At 42.5% G+C, this 18,317-nt stretch overlaps 1 long non-coding RNA gene across 1 annotated transcript; it reads right to left on the minus strand.

Moving 5' to 3' along the window:
* Positions 1-475: 475 nt before the first annotated feature.
* Positions 476-14,726, minus strand: LOC114010805 (uncharacterized). The gene is made up of 5 exons (XR_003552452.2): positions 13,751-14,726; positions 13,319-13,417; positions 8,559-8,714; positions 3,271-8,299; positions 476-1,171 (listed from the first exon to the last, which is right to left on the minus strand). It is a non-coding gene; the product is annotated as an uncharacterized LOC114010805 (long non-coding RNA).
* Between the last annotated feature and the right edge of the window lie 3,591 nt (positions 14,727-18,317).

An 18,317-nucleotide genomic window follows, 5' to 3' on the forward strand; every position in this document is an offset into this window, starting at 1 on the left:
TCACCAGCCGACACAATGCAAGGTCCTTATCATGGATGGTCCCATTTAAGAGGGAGGTACTGTCCCTTGCTTTGGTTGTCACCTGCACAGCCCAGAGCCGGTGCTTGGCCCTGCTGTCCCCACACCTACACCGCCCACCCTGACAGGGAGCCCCTGGGCTGGATGCTGTGGCAGGAGACCCCAGCCCCAGGTGCCTGGGCGTGCATAAAACCAGGGCCTGTCCCATCCCCACAGCCCTAGATAAGTGAACCTGAACAGGGGTGTTTTAACATTGTCCTGCCGAGCTGTGTGCGCCTTCTCAGTTGTCCTGACTAGGACAAATGCATCTCAAACCACCTGACAAAAAACCAAAAGCATCTAAACCCCGCACTAATGTAGCCAAACCACTCTTCTGGAAATCTGTCTTCTTTACGCTGCTCTTTTCCTATTAAGTATCTCTAATCAAGCAAAACTGAAAATCCCCATTACACACACAGACTTTCTCACATGATTTTAATCCAAGGAACTAAAAATTCCCCAACACAGGGATTTTTCATTGTGCCACAAGGGCTTTAGGTCACTCCCATGCTGTTTTATTTAATAGAGCAGAAAAAGCATCAGGACCCCACTCCCCAACGTGACTCATGTGACATCTCCAAGGTCGGCGCGTTCCTGTGTTGACTGCTTGGGTAGCGATCTGCTCTCAGCTCACCAGAGCACACAGCCAGTGGTCCTGCTTGATTTTGCACTAAATCACATTAAGGAAAAACATCTTTTTCCATTTCAGTTCTCCAAAAGCCTTCAGCTTTTCTTGGTCAAGGAGGAGCTTGCCCAAGCTACCTACACATGCAGCACCTCGACACTGCGTTGCATTAATTCATCAGGACTGAAGGAGAACTTGCAGGGAGACTTTTGCTGATAGGCATTGCAGCAGGTTTCACCCTTGGCCAGTCTGCACGTGCTCCACACCATGCCTGCCCCTTGCACTCAGGCCAGTGCCACTCCTAGATCAAGGCTGGCAGGCTTGTCTTCGCTTTTCTGTGGAGTGATCCGTTCATGACAAATGAATCTATTTTTCCTTTGCCTCCAGAGACAGAGCACAGAGTTAGAGGCAACTCACTAGTTGGAGATCTCTCCATTCTTGGTCACTTTTCAGATATTCTCCTCTTCCAGAAAAAGCTTTTCAGTAGAGCTGAATAGTGAAATAAGAGATAGTAAACTGAGCAAGAAATCTCAGCAGCAGCCAAACTGTGGCCTGTCTGTTTTTCCTACCACCACTGCATTTTTGACAGAGCTTGCATTTTTCCCTCAGAACAAGGAAGGAAGAAGTCTGGAAATTAATTAAATGCAGTAGTCAGCTAGCCATGCAGATACAGCCTATCTCAAAATTACTCAGGCACTTAAAACTTGTTTAAATGCTAATGAAATGCCTTAGGTGCCAGATAATGGGCACTGCAAAACTCTGACAGAGAATATCACCTGCGGTCCTGAAGTAGAAAAAGGCACTCCTAAATGGAAAAAGCAGCCCATAAATTATGAACAGATTAACAATGCTCAGTAAAATGATTCTCAATTAAGCAGCAGTTAATCTAACATCAGCTTTCTGTGTGCTAAGGCACTGAGCTGCAAGCTGTGCTTTTAGTGGTTACTTTCACTTTTGCTTTTCTACCAGACTAAAAGCTAATGCAAATGCTTACAGTCAGCATATAGCTGGAATTCAGCCTAAAGTAAGCATCTCTGTAAAAAGGTTAATGTGATTATAATCTATAGCCTAAAAGTTTATTTCCACTTCCAAAGTAGCTCTCTGGCCAAACAATGAAATAAATCAGGTATGTTCTAAGCGTCTCTGAGAAGCAGGGGCTTCAGGCAGCTTTTGACACAGCAAGCTGGAAGCCCAGATTACCTCGAACAGGTATTGCAGGAGCACTTTCATTTTTCTGTTTATTGTTTTGTGGTTTGGGTTGCTTTTTTGTTTGTTGTTGGTTTGTTTTGTTGGGGTTTTTTTCCGTCCCTGGTTTGGAAAGATACCCAGTGCTGAATTACATCCTCTGTCATACATCCTGTCCACCACAATAACTCCAGTTAGCTGAAAGACTTCCTTGCACAGGAGGAGTCAGCGGTGGGGCAGAGTGGCTCGCCAGGGGTCAGGATCCAGCCAGCTGAGCAGATACACCCACCCAATTCACTTTGGGTCAGCTTTGTCACCAAAAAAGCCCCATAGTCAAGTTTACTCTTACTTGTCACCTCTTTTTTTTTTTTCTTTTTTTTTTTGGTGCTTAGAGCCCTGTTCTTCCTCCAGCTGTGCTGCCCATCTTCACTTCTCATCAGCCTGTTTTTTCCACAGGGTGTGTTTTCTTGCATTACTGCTTCTGTAGCTGTTGCCCTCTCTGCCTGCAGTTCACCCACCATGTCGGTGGTCAGGCCACTGTTTAAGACCCTGGCTTTCTTCCAACTGAAACGTTAAGAGTGTTGGGCTTCCCATTTTAGCTAGTTAGCCATTAAAGCTCTTAATGTCATAAATGGGTTTATGGTCTTTTTTTGTATTCTGATTTCTTCTTTATTTTAACTTATCAAGCCTTCTTTAATTTTTCTCTATTGGTGCTTTTCTTTTTAAAGAAAAAGTAATATTTACCATTAAAATACTCCTTATTTATTATGGTCCCCAGAATCTTGGTAAATGGTATTAAAAAAAGGAAATAAATGTATGCTATTACTGGACTCCTTTGTAGCAACTGAGTAGATGCATCCAGACCCTGGTCGTTCATCAAGAAGCTGTAAGCTAGGCAAATCTGGTTCGTTCCCTACTTCTCAGGTACAAGCAGGACCACCTATGTGGAGGCCACAGCCCGTGCTACAGGTTAAACATTTCCTCCCTGCGAGTCCAAATCAATGAAACAGCTACTAAATCTTTGAATTCCAGGGAACACAACATGCCTTTTGAGGAACTCCAGGTTACATACTTATCATGTTAAATATGGCCCGTTTTAGGGACTGAATCCAATCTGAAGCTTCTCAGTACATCATAGCCTGGACAGCTTCATCCTCAGCCCTGCTGTGAAGCATTAGCCCCATTTTACAGATGGTGACCAGAGGCAATAAACATTTATACATGCAAGGAACTAACTGTCAAAGAATTGAAACCAGTTCTTCCAAATTCCTGTGCAGCTCCTAACTACCGGATTACCCTAGCCCAAGCTAACACAGCCCCCTCTGCTTCTTCAACCACAGTGATGCACGGGAAGAAAATACTAAAAAAAAATAAATAAAATAAAAATCAGACTTCACATTTACCATTCTTGACAGAGCCAAGCACGTTACAGGAGTAACGCCTTCAATCATCCACGCTCTTGCTTCTTGAAGTGAGCTGCCTGCTTAAATTTATTTTTCCTTAATGGCAGGGAGCAGTTAATGCAGAAATCTGTGGCTTGGTGTGGTTTAATTACAGTCCATCAGCTGCGCAGGAGGGGCTTGCTGAGTGATGTCTTTGAGTTACGTTTGACATATACCCGGAACACCAATTAAGTAGGGATTGGCAGGTACACAGCCAAACTTCCAGAGCAACCCTTGTGGTTATTTATGCTAATTCATGTCATGGGAGAAGAGGTGCAGCTTCACCTATAATCTTTTATGTAATATCTTGTCTTAGTAGGGAGGGAGCAGGTGCAAGCTGTGGCACGAAGAGTGCTTTGCCTGGCAGGTTGGGAACAGCCTGGCACACAGGCTTGGACAGACATCGCAGGAAGGGAGCAGGCAGCTGCCCGGTGTTATTCCTACTGGCACCACTAATTCACACCAGCACGGCCAATTCACACAGCCTTTTCACAAGGCAGGTCTTTCTGCAGTTCAGGCATGGGCACTCGGTAGATGCTGTTTGAGGCTCAGCCACCACAACCCCATGTCACCTTCAGCAAGTCAAAGCACTTCAGCCAGTTCAAGTGACTGAACTGGTACAAAAAGGAACATAGTCCAACCAGTGAAATCCTGGTGCATCAGCAGGTCTAACAAGTGCAAGACATGTGCAAGTGTCGGGAAATAAACTAAGGGGAAAAAAGAAAAGAACATACCTTTCCTGTTGTGCTGACTTAACTGACCTGGATTTTGTAACTGTTTAGGTAAATCCATACAAAAATCTCTGCTGCAGAGAAACTGCTCCAGGTCTTTGTAACCACCCCTAGAGCTATATTTCTCTGGGGAAAAAAAAATAAAACAAAATAAATCAACCATGAGAGCAGTAAGATCTGAGAAAACATCAAGGAAATCTTATTTTAGCTGCTGCCCACAAAAAATAATAAAGCAGCTAACAGTTATTCCCATAGTAAATAAAATACTTCTAATCTTTACTGACAGAGGAGAATGGGGAGAAAAAAAAACCCCAAACCACCAGAGAATATTTATACACTTTAAAAATTTGGACAAAATTTGCACACAACAGTGGCATATTTACCTGTGCATTATGTTACAATGATTTATTTATGAAAACACCTGTTCCTTGTTGGCTTTGCAAGGTTGGCTGCCACATAGACACAGCTGGGTGTCAACGGCAGAAAAATGAAACCTGCATTGTGCCAGTATTTTTGGCTGAAACACCATACATAAATGAAGACAAGCAGGAGGAACAAAAAGGACCATAGGCAACTAAGAGCATCCCACATCCCTAGCTGGCAATCAGAAACTGTCACCTCTCCATGCGCTCCCTGGGTGGATCCAGGAGTCACACAAACATGAAGTGTCACAGAACCCAAGCCTCAGCCTTTCCCTCCCCAGGGTGCTATAGCTTTTCTTCCCAATTGAATTTACATCTTAAAAGCACTTGTGCTTTTCTGGTCCCAGCTGTTCCCATCCAAAGGCTGTTCTTGCCTCTGTTTGTTTTAATGGCCAGCAACCTGCTTCTTATTTCCAGACTAAGTTTAGTCACAGACAAGTTTAAATAGTTATTCTCCTTCACCGCTGCTTCACTCCTGGGTATTTTTAGATGGAAATCATATCCCCTGTCAACCTTCATTTTCCTGGGCTGAACAAGTTGAGCTTGCCTTGCCTCCATTTGTAAGGAAAGATCACGGCATTCCTGGTGATCTCAGTAGCCTTTCTTTACACCTGTTCAGATTTGTATTTTTCTTGGACATGAGACATCAAAACACAGCGTCCTGAGGACACTTTACCAATGTCATCTTCTGTAATGGATGTAGTGTTTCCACTGGAAACATCTCGTTTCACATGTCCCAGAATGACATTTCTTTCTTCTCCAAGGAACATCACATCAGTGCTCCAGACGTACCAGAGAGTTGCTCAGTTGATTTATTTTCTTCTACTTTTCCTCCATTTTCAGCTTGCTGACAAGTAATCTCTGTATGTGAGCTTTTGTCGTTTAACTTGATTGCTGAATTTAACTTGATTGCATTTTTGTTCTTCCCATAGTACTTTTCAGATCTTGCTGCCTCCTAATTGTGCCTCCCAGCTTTCTGTCATCCACAAATGCCATCAGCAAACTTGTAGTTTTTGTGCCTAGTTTACTGATGAAAACATTAAGCAGGAATAATTACAAGGACTTTGAATTTTATAACCATATATTTATATAATTATATATATTTAAGTATATAAACTTCATTAACTACCTTTCTGCCTGGTACTTCTTGTTGTAGTATTACCTGCTGCGCTCTTCCTGCTCACCTTGCGTAAAAACCGTGGCTCCAGCATGAGGATGGGAGCAGGACATCAGATGCTGTCCTAAAACCTAGACAAATGGGATCTGACACATTCCTTTTGTTTATAATTGCATTGACAAAGGAAGCTGTGAGGTCAGTCTGACATGAGCTGCCCTTGAAAAGCCCTAGAAGCCACGCTGGGAGGAAAGTGCAGAAGTGTCACAAGCACCATCTGTAGAGATATTCAGACCAGAGCTAGAAGGAGTCAAAGGTCACTCAGATGTCTGACTGAAGAAGGATACAGAGCAAGCCAATATTAAAATACAGAGACATTTCACAATGTCATAGACACAAAATGCTTTCATGCCAATGTTGGCAAGGCAGCAGAAGCAGAAAACTTATTAGTGTCATAGAATCACAGAATGGTTTGGGTTGGAAAAGATCTTGAAAGGTCATTTAGCCCAACCTCCCCGCAAAAGAGCAAGGACATCTTGAGCTAAATCAGGTTGCTCAGAGCCTCATTTGTTTCAAAGAAGACAGGGAACAAAAGAAAGATGGGAAATATAGAATTTTAGAGTTTGTTTTAGGCTGTTAAAGCAAGGGTAAGAAACTCTTTTACACAGATTAAGGAAAGAGGAAAGGAAAGAAAAAGCTGTTATTGAGAGGCAAGTATCTTTCATCCATGTTTCACATGACAAGGTGGTGGCCTAACATGGGTAAATCAAAACTTTGGATATCTGGGTTATTCTCTGAGAGCTTATTTATATAGCCACCCAAGAAAAACATATCAGCCAGTTCCTGTAGAGGCTGGACAATATACAAACACCACAAGTGAAGCAGGACCTAATGCAATTGGCTTTACGTGCCGCCTTTGCATTCCACAGCATCTGTGCAGCTACAGGTGGGATGTTTAGCCAGATTAATCAATCTAAGGATAAACAGGAGCTGACAGTACTTTGGAGGATCATGAAGTGTCTGCAAAGTATTGGCTGGGCACAGGCCTGCACTTTCCTTCTCTTCGGATGAGGACAACCCTGCAAAGCACAGTGATAGAACCCTCTCATTCTCTGAGTTTTCATTTTAAAGAAAATATGACAGTGACGGGAGGGTGGCATCAATCACCTTTGGCATGGTGTACATGTGGAGTGCGTGACCCGGGGTGCACAGCAGTAGCTGTGGTGCCTGTGCTACATGATAGAAACATATATTAGAGACTAATGAAAGCAACAGCTAGAAAGCTGGTGGAAGGGTGTGTGTGTGTGTATGAAGTGAAAATGGGAGGGCAAAGAGTGAAAAGTTTTAGTTAGCCACCACCCATTGCCTCTAAACTTGTGTTATTTCTAAAAATACAAAAGCAGAAAGCCAGCAGGGAATGTTGATGCCTGTAGAAAACTTTCAGCAAATAAAGGGCCATGCCAGTGCCCGGTGTAAAACCGAGCCTCCTGAGCACCAGGATCGAATCAGACAGCCCTGTCCTAATGCTACTGCTCAGCTCCACCATCAACTTGACCGAAAATTCAAAGCCTGATAAAATTAAGTAGAAACTTTCTGTGGCTCCAGGTCCTAAGTTTAAAATTGGCACTGGGCTTTGTCTCGCATTTCACCTCTTCTCCAGCCCTGTAGCTCGATACCCCTTGTTAGCCTGCCTGGGATGGTTTCTGCCCATCTCTCCAGAGAACATTTGTCACCCAGGACTGCTCCAGCCCCTGCTTATTTTGTGGAGAAAGAATTTTGGCAGCAATTAGCTGAAGTGAGTTTCTGGACCTCCGGCCTGTTTGTCTGACCTCTGGAAGTAGGTGGCTAATTCAAGGACAATGGAAGCTGTCATGTTACCTGTTTCCAACATGAAATCAATCAGGGGAGAGCGGGAGTGAAGTCAGCCTTTCTGTTTTGATAAGGGGGTGGCCAAAGATCTCTGGAATGAGAGGCACTCCAGCAGCCACCCGGCCGCAGGGACGCCTGCTATTTATACACCCAGGGGGCAGGGCTGGGGAACAAAGTGGTTCTTCTGCTCCCATTTTATTTTTATTTGCCTGAAACTGAAGGGGAAGGGCATAGCTTTTATCTTCCAGAAGCATACACGGGCAATGTTCTTTTTTCCCCTTTGTGGGTAAAAAAATAAAATAAAAAAATAAAAAAATCAGTATAGCATCACGTTATATACATATTATATGTCTAAATATTGTCTCAACTTTCAAAACCATAATTGCTCTAAAGACAACCTTTCATAAAAAAAAAAAAAATTAATCCTGTATCACATGTAATGATGATGTACCTGGTCTGTAAGCCACACATCGGCAAACAGAAGACCGCTTCACTCAGGAACCAGTTGCCTGAAAACACAGGACAGGGACAGCAAAGCAGAACAGCTGAGAGAGACTTATGAGGCATGCACTGGTTTGGATTTTAAATGACAAAAGTAAAATTAACAGTGTTTTGTAGAGTTTAATTCACGTGCAGAACTATGTTTGAGACTCATGATACACATATTTATGCTAAGCCTCATTGGAACCAGATCCAAATCATCCCAAAGGCTGGGATTTGTCAGACCTACCTGAGACATAATTCACACATTGCAGTGATTTTTCCTTTGAGGAAGAGAGCGGTAGCACTTAATTTCATCCAAAAGTGCCCTTTTTCTGTTGAGATAAGCCACAAGAAAGTCACATCCAATTGTCCTGTGATAAATATGACAGAAAAGAGTCTTTGGGAAAAGAAGCCTAGCACAAAACCCCAGGGAACACTAATTGTAAGCTTATTTTAAGCATCTTGCATGGTCTGAATAGTTTACAAGGCTGTTCCAGTTGCTGAGAAGTCAGAAGTCTCAGTAATAAAGACCCTTGGGAAACTGATCCATCAGTTTTACAAGTTTACAGCACTGCTGGAAAAGGGCCAGCGAGCTGGTCCCTGGAAATGAATGAAATATTTCTGTATTACCTCATATAGCTTGCCACACCGTAGTAGCTGAGTAACTTGCAAGCGTTACTGCATTCATCATTGCAGTATCTGAATAATCCAGGGAAGTGCAAGCATAAGCGGCAATAAAAATAGTTTCACTTCTCCTTTGTGGGCAGGGTTTCCATGATTCCTAGCCTAGAAGGGAAAAATCTCCTCAAAAAGCTTCCTTCTATAGGACACAACTCAGACCCTGGGACTGGAGGCTGCCCCTCCCCAAGGCAGGTTGCTCTCCCATCCCACCCCCCACCCCCCCCGCCACCCCCCCCACCCCCCCACCCCCCGCCCCACATGCTCCCAGGCCGGCTCTAGCAGGGCAGCAATGCTCACCTAACCTCAATTCCTGTTTCTCAGTGGACTAACCACTGGATTAATGACAATTTTGTGGGGAGACAGAGGCACACACAAGAATCGTCAGATTAGGCTTTGTGGGCTGGTTTCTCTCATCCCACAAACCATGTGGATTGAGACATGAACCAAATGTGTTGCAAAGGGCATTTAGGACCCATAAGAGCTTTTCATTAATAGTTACATGACCTATAGCTTAGGCCTTCTCATAGATTATTACCACTATGTTATTTTTAACACTAGCAGTCACTGGGTATACATCTATGTTTTCAAACAAAAGCATGGCTCCAGCCCAGAGGCGTTTTGCAAAACAATTTGCTGCTCCTTCCCCCTCCACCTCCTCTTTTCCTTCCCTCTCCACCCATAAAATTTACATCCACATTCAGTTATCTCTGTTTAGCTGACAGGAAGGGCAGAAGAAAAAAAAAATTGATGATGGATTTAAGAAAATAACACATCGTGCATGCAGTACATAAATACCATAAAACACTTCAAAGTGCCATAAGCCAATACGTGTACTAGGAACAGGATAATCAGATTTATTTCAAAATAGCTGCTGTTAGAAGAAAAAAATCATTGCAGAGAGAACAGAGCACATTTTCCATGTCTCACCAAAACTTTTTCAAAAATAATGCCTCTAACCAGCTCAATTTACAAGAGGGAAAACAGCATGAGAAATTACTTTTTTCCTTCTTGCACAAATCAGAACTTGACTGCCGAGAACAATACACCCCATCCCGCAGGGGTAACCTTACAGCCTTGGGCGCTCTGCTTGAAATGCCTCATAAAGCAAACAAACCCTTCTGGAATGAGCCACCTCCTTATCTATTCAGCAAGAAAGGAAGAGGTAAGGGATGAGTGATGGCAGGAAACTCAAATTTCATTCCAGTGATTAATTCTGACCAGCCTTTCATTCCTGTTGCTGGAGATGCAAGCACTTAAAAGGACCACAAAGCCAGAGACAAATGTAGACAGCTCCTTGTAAGGATGAGAGAAGCTTTCTTTTTGGCAAACAAACATGTTTCCACTGTTGTTCAGTCATCAGGATCACCAGACAGAGGGTGTGGGCTTATGGTTTTTCTTTTTTTGGGACTGTCTAGCCAGACTTTTGCATAACTTCCCCCACCCTGCCTCACTGACCTCTCTGCATCCATCTGCACAACTTTTGTGTTCTGGCTGACCTGATGAGTGATTCCCTAGATCAGCTGCGTCAGCAATGCCTTATCCCCGTGTAGGTGCACCACTGGTCCAGGGGCTGGGGTGGGTCCCCACCATCGCAGGGGACAGCTCATCACCAGAGCCAGCTACTCATGCTGAAGCAGCCTTGGGCAAGGTGGGCACACCAAACTGTGACTGCCAAAATTATGGACATCTTAGCAGGCAGAGATTGCAATCGATTGCTCGAGATGGTGTTAGTAAGGTCTGACTTAAGAGAAAAATGTGTGGGGAAAAAGGTGAGCTTAACAGCCACATGTAGTTATTGCAAGCCAAAAAATATGCAGGAATGTAAAGTAGCTTTTCATATGATAGAGGTAGATACTGACGTGAAGGAAAGATAGGACAAAATTAAGCATATTGGCTAAAAATAGGTGCCGTAGAACTCACTCCATACCTCTCCTGGATAGAAGAATCCCTTTGCTAGACTACAGAAATGCAATAGATTTTATCTCCCTGCACTTCAGGAAACTATCAGATATAAGACTGCTTGGGAAACTATTAAACAAAGTGCAGGAAATGGGGATGTCTACAAAAAAAAAAAAAAAAAAAAGAAAGAAAGAAAGAAAGAAAGAAGAAAGTTGATAAGAAACTCCCAAATGACGAATTTCAAAGAAACGTATGAGTCTTTGAAATAACGTTGAGAAGGGACATATGGGGCAGCAGGAGGGCTTCGTGCAGTTACTCAGGGTAAGTTTTGAAACAGAAAGTGCTATGTATCCCATTGGTTGCACTAATGCAAAAAATCTGCTTTCTCCCTTTTGATGATAAGTAACTAGGGGGGTATTCTTAACTCTGACATAGAGTGGAATAAATTAAGGCTGGCATTAGCAGCCTTGCAGGACTCAAATCCTGGAACAAACTTCAGAGCAGCTGGGACAAGGTAACCTCACTGATTTTTCTGGATGGCATTTATTCTTTTTACAGAAGACTGTGTGGTATGAGCATAATAGGAGACACAAGCTGGCTTGCTGTAGCAGAAATCAAAGAAAATGCACTGTGAGTTCTCCACCTGATCTAATACAAGTAGCTCCTCTTCTCACCCCCAGACAAAATTGTTGACTTAAGTGTAGTTTCTCAAATATCTTCAGTTTTTTCCAAGTAAGAGCAGCCTGGCCCTTCAAACTTACTGCTACCTCCTCATTCTGAATCAGAAAGAAAAACTACTGAACCTGGAAAACAGTTTCAGCTGTTCATTTCAGCCTGTGCCTTTGATGATTGCTGGTCAACCTCTTCATGGCTGGATGTAGCTTGTGAACCATGACTTGGTCCCTTCGGCCTTAGGGAGCATTTCGCTCTCTTAAAATCTCCCTTCATGTGTTGAGACTGACAAAGGGTTGGTGTCTACTGCTAGTTGTGATGCAGGTTTGCTCTTCAGGAGCAAAACTGGGAGCTCCTCTTTTCACACAGCCTTGCAACTTCCCAGTGGAAAGATGCAGTTACTCTCATCAGTGAATTGGATTTTTTAAGGCCAAGACAAAAAGTCTGACAAATACTTTGTTGGGTGCTTTGATATCATTCAGACTGCAGGCATTGATAAAAATAAAACCTATTTTATCTATTATTAGGAATAATAAAACACACTTGACCTTTATACTCATTAATCAGTTTTGGGGGACAGCTGTTTTCAGAGAGGAATGGCCTTGAATAATTTTGCATTTTCACCTTGCCTTAAAAATTTGTGATATTGAATATAATCTTTAATCCTTGAAACATTTTAAATATCAGGAATAAATTATTAGTTTATGGCTTTTCCCTCTTCCCCATATCTTTGGGAAGTATCAATTTCTCTAGCTAAGGGCAAGATACAGGACGTACCATTCCAGTAGCGGTCGTTCTTCACATGCAGCTTTACTCCAATGGCTAGAAACCTGGCTTGACCCTAGCTAAATTAAAAGGAGGAACTAAAACAAGCAGGAGTTTTAATAAAAGTGACATTGCATCAGGTGCCGAAACTTTCTGGAGCAGCTAAAGTTTGCAAACAGAGTCATGGATTTTGGCAAAGCACTGGCATGCTTTGATGGTCACCAAAGGTGTAAAGTGACCGCAAGACATTGTATTTGATTATCTCTTAGATTTATGGAGGATTTGCTTGCTTGGAAAGAATTTGTAGAATGATTGGCATACACAATTTGTGTAAGCTAATGGCGTTAGATTTTATATACAGTTCTATTTATATACAAACTGGGGGTAGTTTTGCTTCTTGATCTAAGTTCATGCGTAGGCCGGGGGGGTGGGTGTGAGTCTTCATTTGCTGCTTGCACGTTCATTTGGACACATCCCCACAGCCAATGCCAAACCATCCCACAGCAGAAGGGCATCATTTTACTCCCACTTAAGATTGCCAGAGACCTCTAGTCAACAACCACCAGGGCAATAATGGCATTGGCCAGCAAGGAACCAAACAAGATTTATGAGTGGCCTTTATGTAATGGACGCAGAAGACTTTGTGTACCTTTTTTTCTGATAATAGCCTACCCACCTAACAAAAGGGATTGAATAGAGAAATAGTTGTAGAATCTTGGTGCTTTAAAAAAATGTCTTCTAGGCTCTGAGCGTTTATCTCTTTGCAGGCCCTCATTTTTCAGTTCCACTCAAAGGCATGTTTAGGCTGTGTACATATATGTCCATACACTTCCTAAGGCTTACAGTACAAGCCAGGAAAAAAAGTATCCAAGATATGAAGAGGACTGGGTGGGGTTAGTCTGCTGACATTAATTTATAAGCCCTATTCCAAAGGACAATTGTCTCTTCCCAAGGTCTCACCACCAGCCCCAGGGTCTGGTGAAAAAGGGATTGAACAAAATCCTCCCTTTTCCTATAGGTGCTCCTAAAAAATGAAATGGATCTTGAGCACCTTTGAAGGTAGCTAACTGTTTTGTTCCCTCTGCAAATGAGTAAAGCTACACCTGAAGGAACAACCCAGCCTATCTCAGCAGAGGCAGAGGAACAACAGCAAAAGGCTGAACACAAACACTTCTTTCTTTAGAAGCAGGCATTGCTTACTAGAAAAATGGCGAGAAAGGAGGAGGATCGTGCCATAGGGCTTTTAGCTTTTTTCTTTGTTTTTAAATTCTAGAGGAAACAGTTTCATAAGAATAGGAACAACTTAGGGAGGGAAAGGGAAACAGACTGAAGATGGGGAAGCAGATGCCAATCGTAGAAACAAAGTCTCTTACCTGCGTGCTGACTGTAGGGGTGGAGAAGAAGACATCACAGGGTTTGTAGGTGAATTTGTCAGATTCACTCCACTGCCCGTTGCTCTCTAGCCAGGGCACCTAAATAAGAGGCAACACTGTCATGGCTGTAGATAGAGAATTCAGAGCAATAGAAATAAAAAAAGTTTATTCCAGCTACATTTAAAGGAGAAAAAAATGGCTGAGAAAAGGTTGAGCTAATGCATCTCATAGGCCCACAATAGCTGTCGTGCATCTCTTGTTTTAAGAGTGATTTGTAAGGCACCTCGTTAGTTAAGGACTATTTTGAGAGCTGGATCAGAGATGGAGATATTGGCAAAGAACTGAAAAAAATGGTCTGCTCTACAACGAAGGACAAAATGTAAACAGCAAAGCATGATTTCTTGCAATCCCTCTTTCTCCAGAAGCACTGACCTTCTCCCAAAATTCACTCTGTTGTGGACTTTCTCTCAGGCTTTGTGAAGTGCAGAAAAATCTGAAGTGGAGAAAAATCAGTTTCTTCATCAGATGGGGAGGAAAAATTGCTGTTTATAAACACTTTAATTAGGAAGAGGTTACAGAAACTCGATGCTAACTGTAGAGTGTGACACAGGATCATGTCAGCTAGCTCTGTTCTACATGGCAGTCCTATTCCTAACAGGGTTAACTCAAAACCAGCTTCTCTGCTTAACCATCATAGAAAGCTATTTTATCATTTGCAACTCTCTAAGCTTTATTTTGCCAATTTCTATTTACAGCAGCATTCTCTCCCACATATGCTGCCATCTCCTCTTCTTACAGCTAATTCCTCATGTGCTGTAATTTCCTGAATGGCTTCTTGCTTTTTCATGAGTTAAGTCTATTCTTCTTACTGTCTAATCCAGGATTTGTGCCAGTCAGCTAAGGGGAACTGGACTAGTTCATACATTTACTTTTCAGACTCTGTGAAGAGAGTATGCTTTAGTTTTGTAGATGCTAGACTAGATTTTTGCCTAAATATACATCTTAGTTTTATAGATGTCACCACCTGAGGTGCACTTTTACAGAGGAGGTCTAAGATATTGCCCAAGCCGGTAGGGGAGGCAAAAAGGTTTTCTTCTAGCCCAGAGCACACGCTTTCTTGTGACATGTGATGTTATAGAGGTTTTTGAACCTAAATTATGGCTAGACTGTGTGGGTGCCAGGATTTGGAAGTCTCTAGTGACACTACACCTGACACCTGCAAGAACTTAATTGAGGATCTGGAGCGTCTGTGGAGAGTTTAATCCCTAAACACAAACAAATGAAACTCCCTCATTCCTAGCTGCTCAGAGAGTGGATTTCCACAAAAGAAAATAAAAATCCTAACTACTTAGAATGTACTGAACAAACTCTTGTATTTAGTATTAATAATACACATACATGTCTAGGAAAAGAAGTGGAAAACAGATAAAATTCCTTTTCTCCTTTAGGAGCTTGTTTCTTTCTGACTGCCACCTCTTTCTTTCTAATCTTAGCACTGGAGATAACTGGGAGGGAGAGAAAAGAGAAAGGATCGTTATCTAGAATGAAAAAAATGGCCACCTCCTTGCCGTCAAAAAAAGCCCCCCCTTTTCTTCTCTGGGATTTGGAGGACTCAGCAGGGGAGAATGCAGTCAGAGCAGAGGCAAAAGGAGATATTTTTTTTACCTGAGGAGTCTTAACCTCTTTGAAAGTTGCTGGGACAGCTTGAGCTCTTTGCATTTGTCCCTGTTCTCTTTGTAATTTTTATAGGTTTGGGTTCTGTTTTGTTTTTTGTTGTTGCTGTTTTTGTTTTTTTTTTTTTTTTAATCAGGGGGTTTAGTGAGTTCGCTGCTCTCTTTGGCAACACAAAGCTCCTCTCAGACCAGGAGGCTGGGCTGTGCAGGTGCACGGCTGTTCACCTCAACGACAGAAGAGAGCCTCTCTGAACAAGGTAATTCCCGTTTTATTTTAGGGACACAGTGCTGCAACAGGGAGAGATTTGGGCAAAGATGAGAAAAAGCAACAGAGAGAGAAGAAAAATAAAATCCTCGGTAAGATCTAACTGATAACTAGAAAACAAATAAATGGAAAATTCTATTTCACTTGGTATTTTAATAATGTTTTCATTCTTCATAAAAGTAGGCTTTAAAAAATAGCTTTCTATACACTAAAAATCAGACCTAATCCTGACATGTTTTTTACTGGATAACCTGGACTCTTGGCTAGACTTGTCTGGGACAGGGATTTCAGAAACTCTTCCTGGCTTTCCTATAATAACGCATCACGATCTTGGGCAAGCCCTTTAGCAACAGCATTGCTGTGGGTTCGCAAGTGCAGATGTCCCTGCTGGAAAAAGAAACCTCGCTGATGACACCTAGTGTTTTCCCAAGTCACAGCCGAGACGACTTTAACGGGTACCCCAGGGGTCGGGTGGGCAAAATTGGAGTTTATACCCAGGGGCTCACTTTTCTACAGCCACGTCCATGAAGGATAGCTACGGAAACCAATTCACTGTCATCATGTCAGGAGGGAAGGAGCCCGAACCTCAAAGAATTCACATCTGCTGACACAGCACAAACCCCCACCGATTACAGGCTTTGCCACTCTCCCCAGCAGCCTGGCAATTAATTCTTCTAGAGGATGTCTGTGCAAGGAGGTTTACTTGTCTGAAAACCAAATCACAGACTCAGAGCAACATGCAACTGCCAACTTTCCAACTTCGCTGTAAACCCGTAACAGCATCTAATAATAAAAAACACGGGGTGCAAGAAGTGGTTTCTACTGATCTTCAGTAGGAGAAATGGACTTCTGACTGTGGATGTATAATGAGCCTCAGAACAGAAACTTCCCTTTTTATTCATTTGAAGCAGTATAATGAATTTAACAGTGAGCACTTTTAGCAGCAGTATGCAACTGTGTTTCCTGACAGGGCCTATTTTACAGCTGTACAATAGCACAGTAGAAAAAAATTTGGAGTCAGACTTCTCAGCTGATGTGAAGCACTCAACATCGATATCACAATACAAAGTCCAAAAGCACAGCTAGGAAAAAAATCAGATTGGGTGCAAGCCTGTCATACGCGAGTCCTGCTGGTTCCTGCCAAGCAAAAAGTGGAAGGTTTTGATGGTTGTGAGGAGCACGGTGTAAAGTCACACACCTTTGTTTCCATCGTCCCCCTTTGGGCAGGCAGAAAGCCCACCAAAGAGCCAAACCAACTGAGAGGATCATGAAAGAATGAAAGAGCAAATGAGTTTTCCCAAATCTCTTAATCCTCAGACACCAGACCAAACAAACAGGACCAGTCACATGCATTGCAAAAAGCCAGTACCCAGACTAATTCCTGCACGGTTACAGACAGTGGATAAAGCTTTACAACCTTTTTTTTAAAAAAAAAAACAAACAAAAAAACCAATCAAAAACCAAAACCAAAGAAAAGCACTGAGACCAGCTGAAAAGGGAAGAAAGCAAATTTGTCCTTGCCTTGTACTGCTGCACACAGCATCCAGTAAAATTCAGCTTAGGTCTACAGATCTTGAAGGCAAAGAAAGAAAGATACAGAATCACATGTGGGAATGCAGATGCTGAGAATAAATCAGCAGAGACATTTCAATAGAGGTACAAGACTGGCAGAGCAAGGCATTGGCACAGCCTCTATTTAACAAATGAATTGTCAGGGCAGCATATTTCTGGGAAAGCTTTTGGTCATTCCTTTCTCACCACTCCCCTGCACACTGCTTGAAGCAATGACTGAGTATTTACAGCCTGGCTGTGTCAGGGGGGCTGACAGTCTTGCTGATTTAAAACATGGTTCTACTAGGAAAAGTGACTCTGTGAACGATAACCTCATGGCTTTCTATTTATTGCATCTCACTCATTTCCAGATCAAGTGAACTGGAGGGGGGGAGGGGGGGAAAATAAATTTACAAATCACTCAGCCAGATTGGGTTCTGTCTTGTTACCCATCAATGCCAATTAACAACCTCTGTCTTTTTTCATAACTGAGCAAATCCAAGCTGAAAGGTTCAGTGTAGCTTTTCTACTTTTGCCGTTTAAATGTGAGAAATTACTCCCTCCAGAGCTCCTTTCCCTGCAACATACAACTCTTCATCGGCAGCCAGGTGCCCTGGACCTCTGCCCCAAAGAAGAAATGCCTCAGGGTCTCCCCTCTCAGATAGCAGAGGAGAGAGAAGGGAATGCTGTACCTGCTCAATTCTTTCTTATGTAAAGAAAAGTGAACTTTAGGCACAATTTTAGTGCATGTGTTCCCCTCTATTACATTTTTTTAAGCTCTCCTCCTCACCCCAAACTGTCCTTTACACTTGAAACACCCATTGTTCTTTTACCTTAGTCCTGCTCTGCTAGACCTATATGTTGCATGGCAACATAAATCATTAATAACTCCATCAAAGTACATGGAATCAAGCCAGTAGAAGAAAAAGAATTAACAGTCCAGTTTTCCCCCTATTAATCTGGCCCATGTGTTCTCCATTTTCTTTTCCATTAGGCAAATAGCCACTGAGTATTCAATGCTGTATAGAATATACTGCAAAAATGTAACCAGGCAGCTTAGTTCAGCTGCTCAGATCGTGAAAGGCCATCAGCATTTTAAGACTGCCTCTCAATTTGCTCTGGATCAAACTCTAAGGGGGCTGCAATTTCATGGACCAGGACTAGAGCTGGCCACAGAAATTTTTTTGTTGTTTTTTCTTTCATTCCAGTTTTGCACAAAAGAAGAAAAAAGGAAAAAAAATGAAAAAGAATGCAGAAAACTGTATTCTGAAGAGATTTTTCAGCTTTGTTTTCCATCGAAGCAGAGAAGGCTGGATTTTCTGTTGCATATTTTCTTCCTGCTCTCCCCCTTCACTCTGCTACGTGGCCCAGAGATCCTTTTCCATCAGTTCACTTTGTAATGCTGCAGCTTTTCAAAATTTGGCTATGTTTAGGAAAGTGTTGGAAAACAGCAAAAGGAAAAATGAAAAAAAGGAAGAACTGCCAAGCCATAGATGCAATTGACTCTGTT

This window comes from Falco peregrinus, chromosome 2 (assembly GCF_023634155.1).
Source record: "Falco peregrinus isolate bFalPer1 chromosome 2, bFalPer1.pri, whole genome shotgun sequence".
NCBI lineage: Eukaryota > Metazoa > Chordata > Aves > Falconiformes > Falconidae > Falco > Falco peregrinus.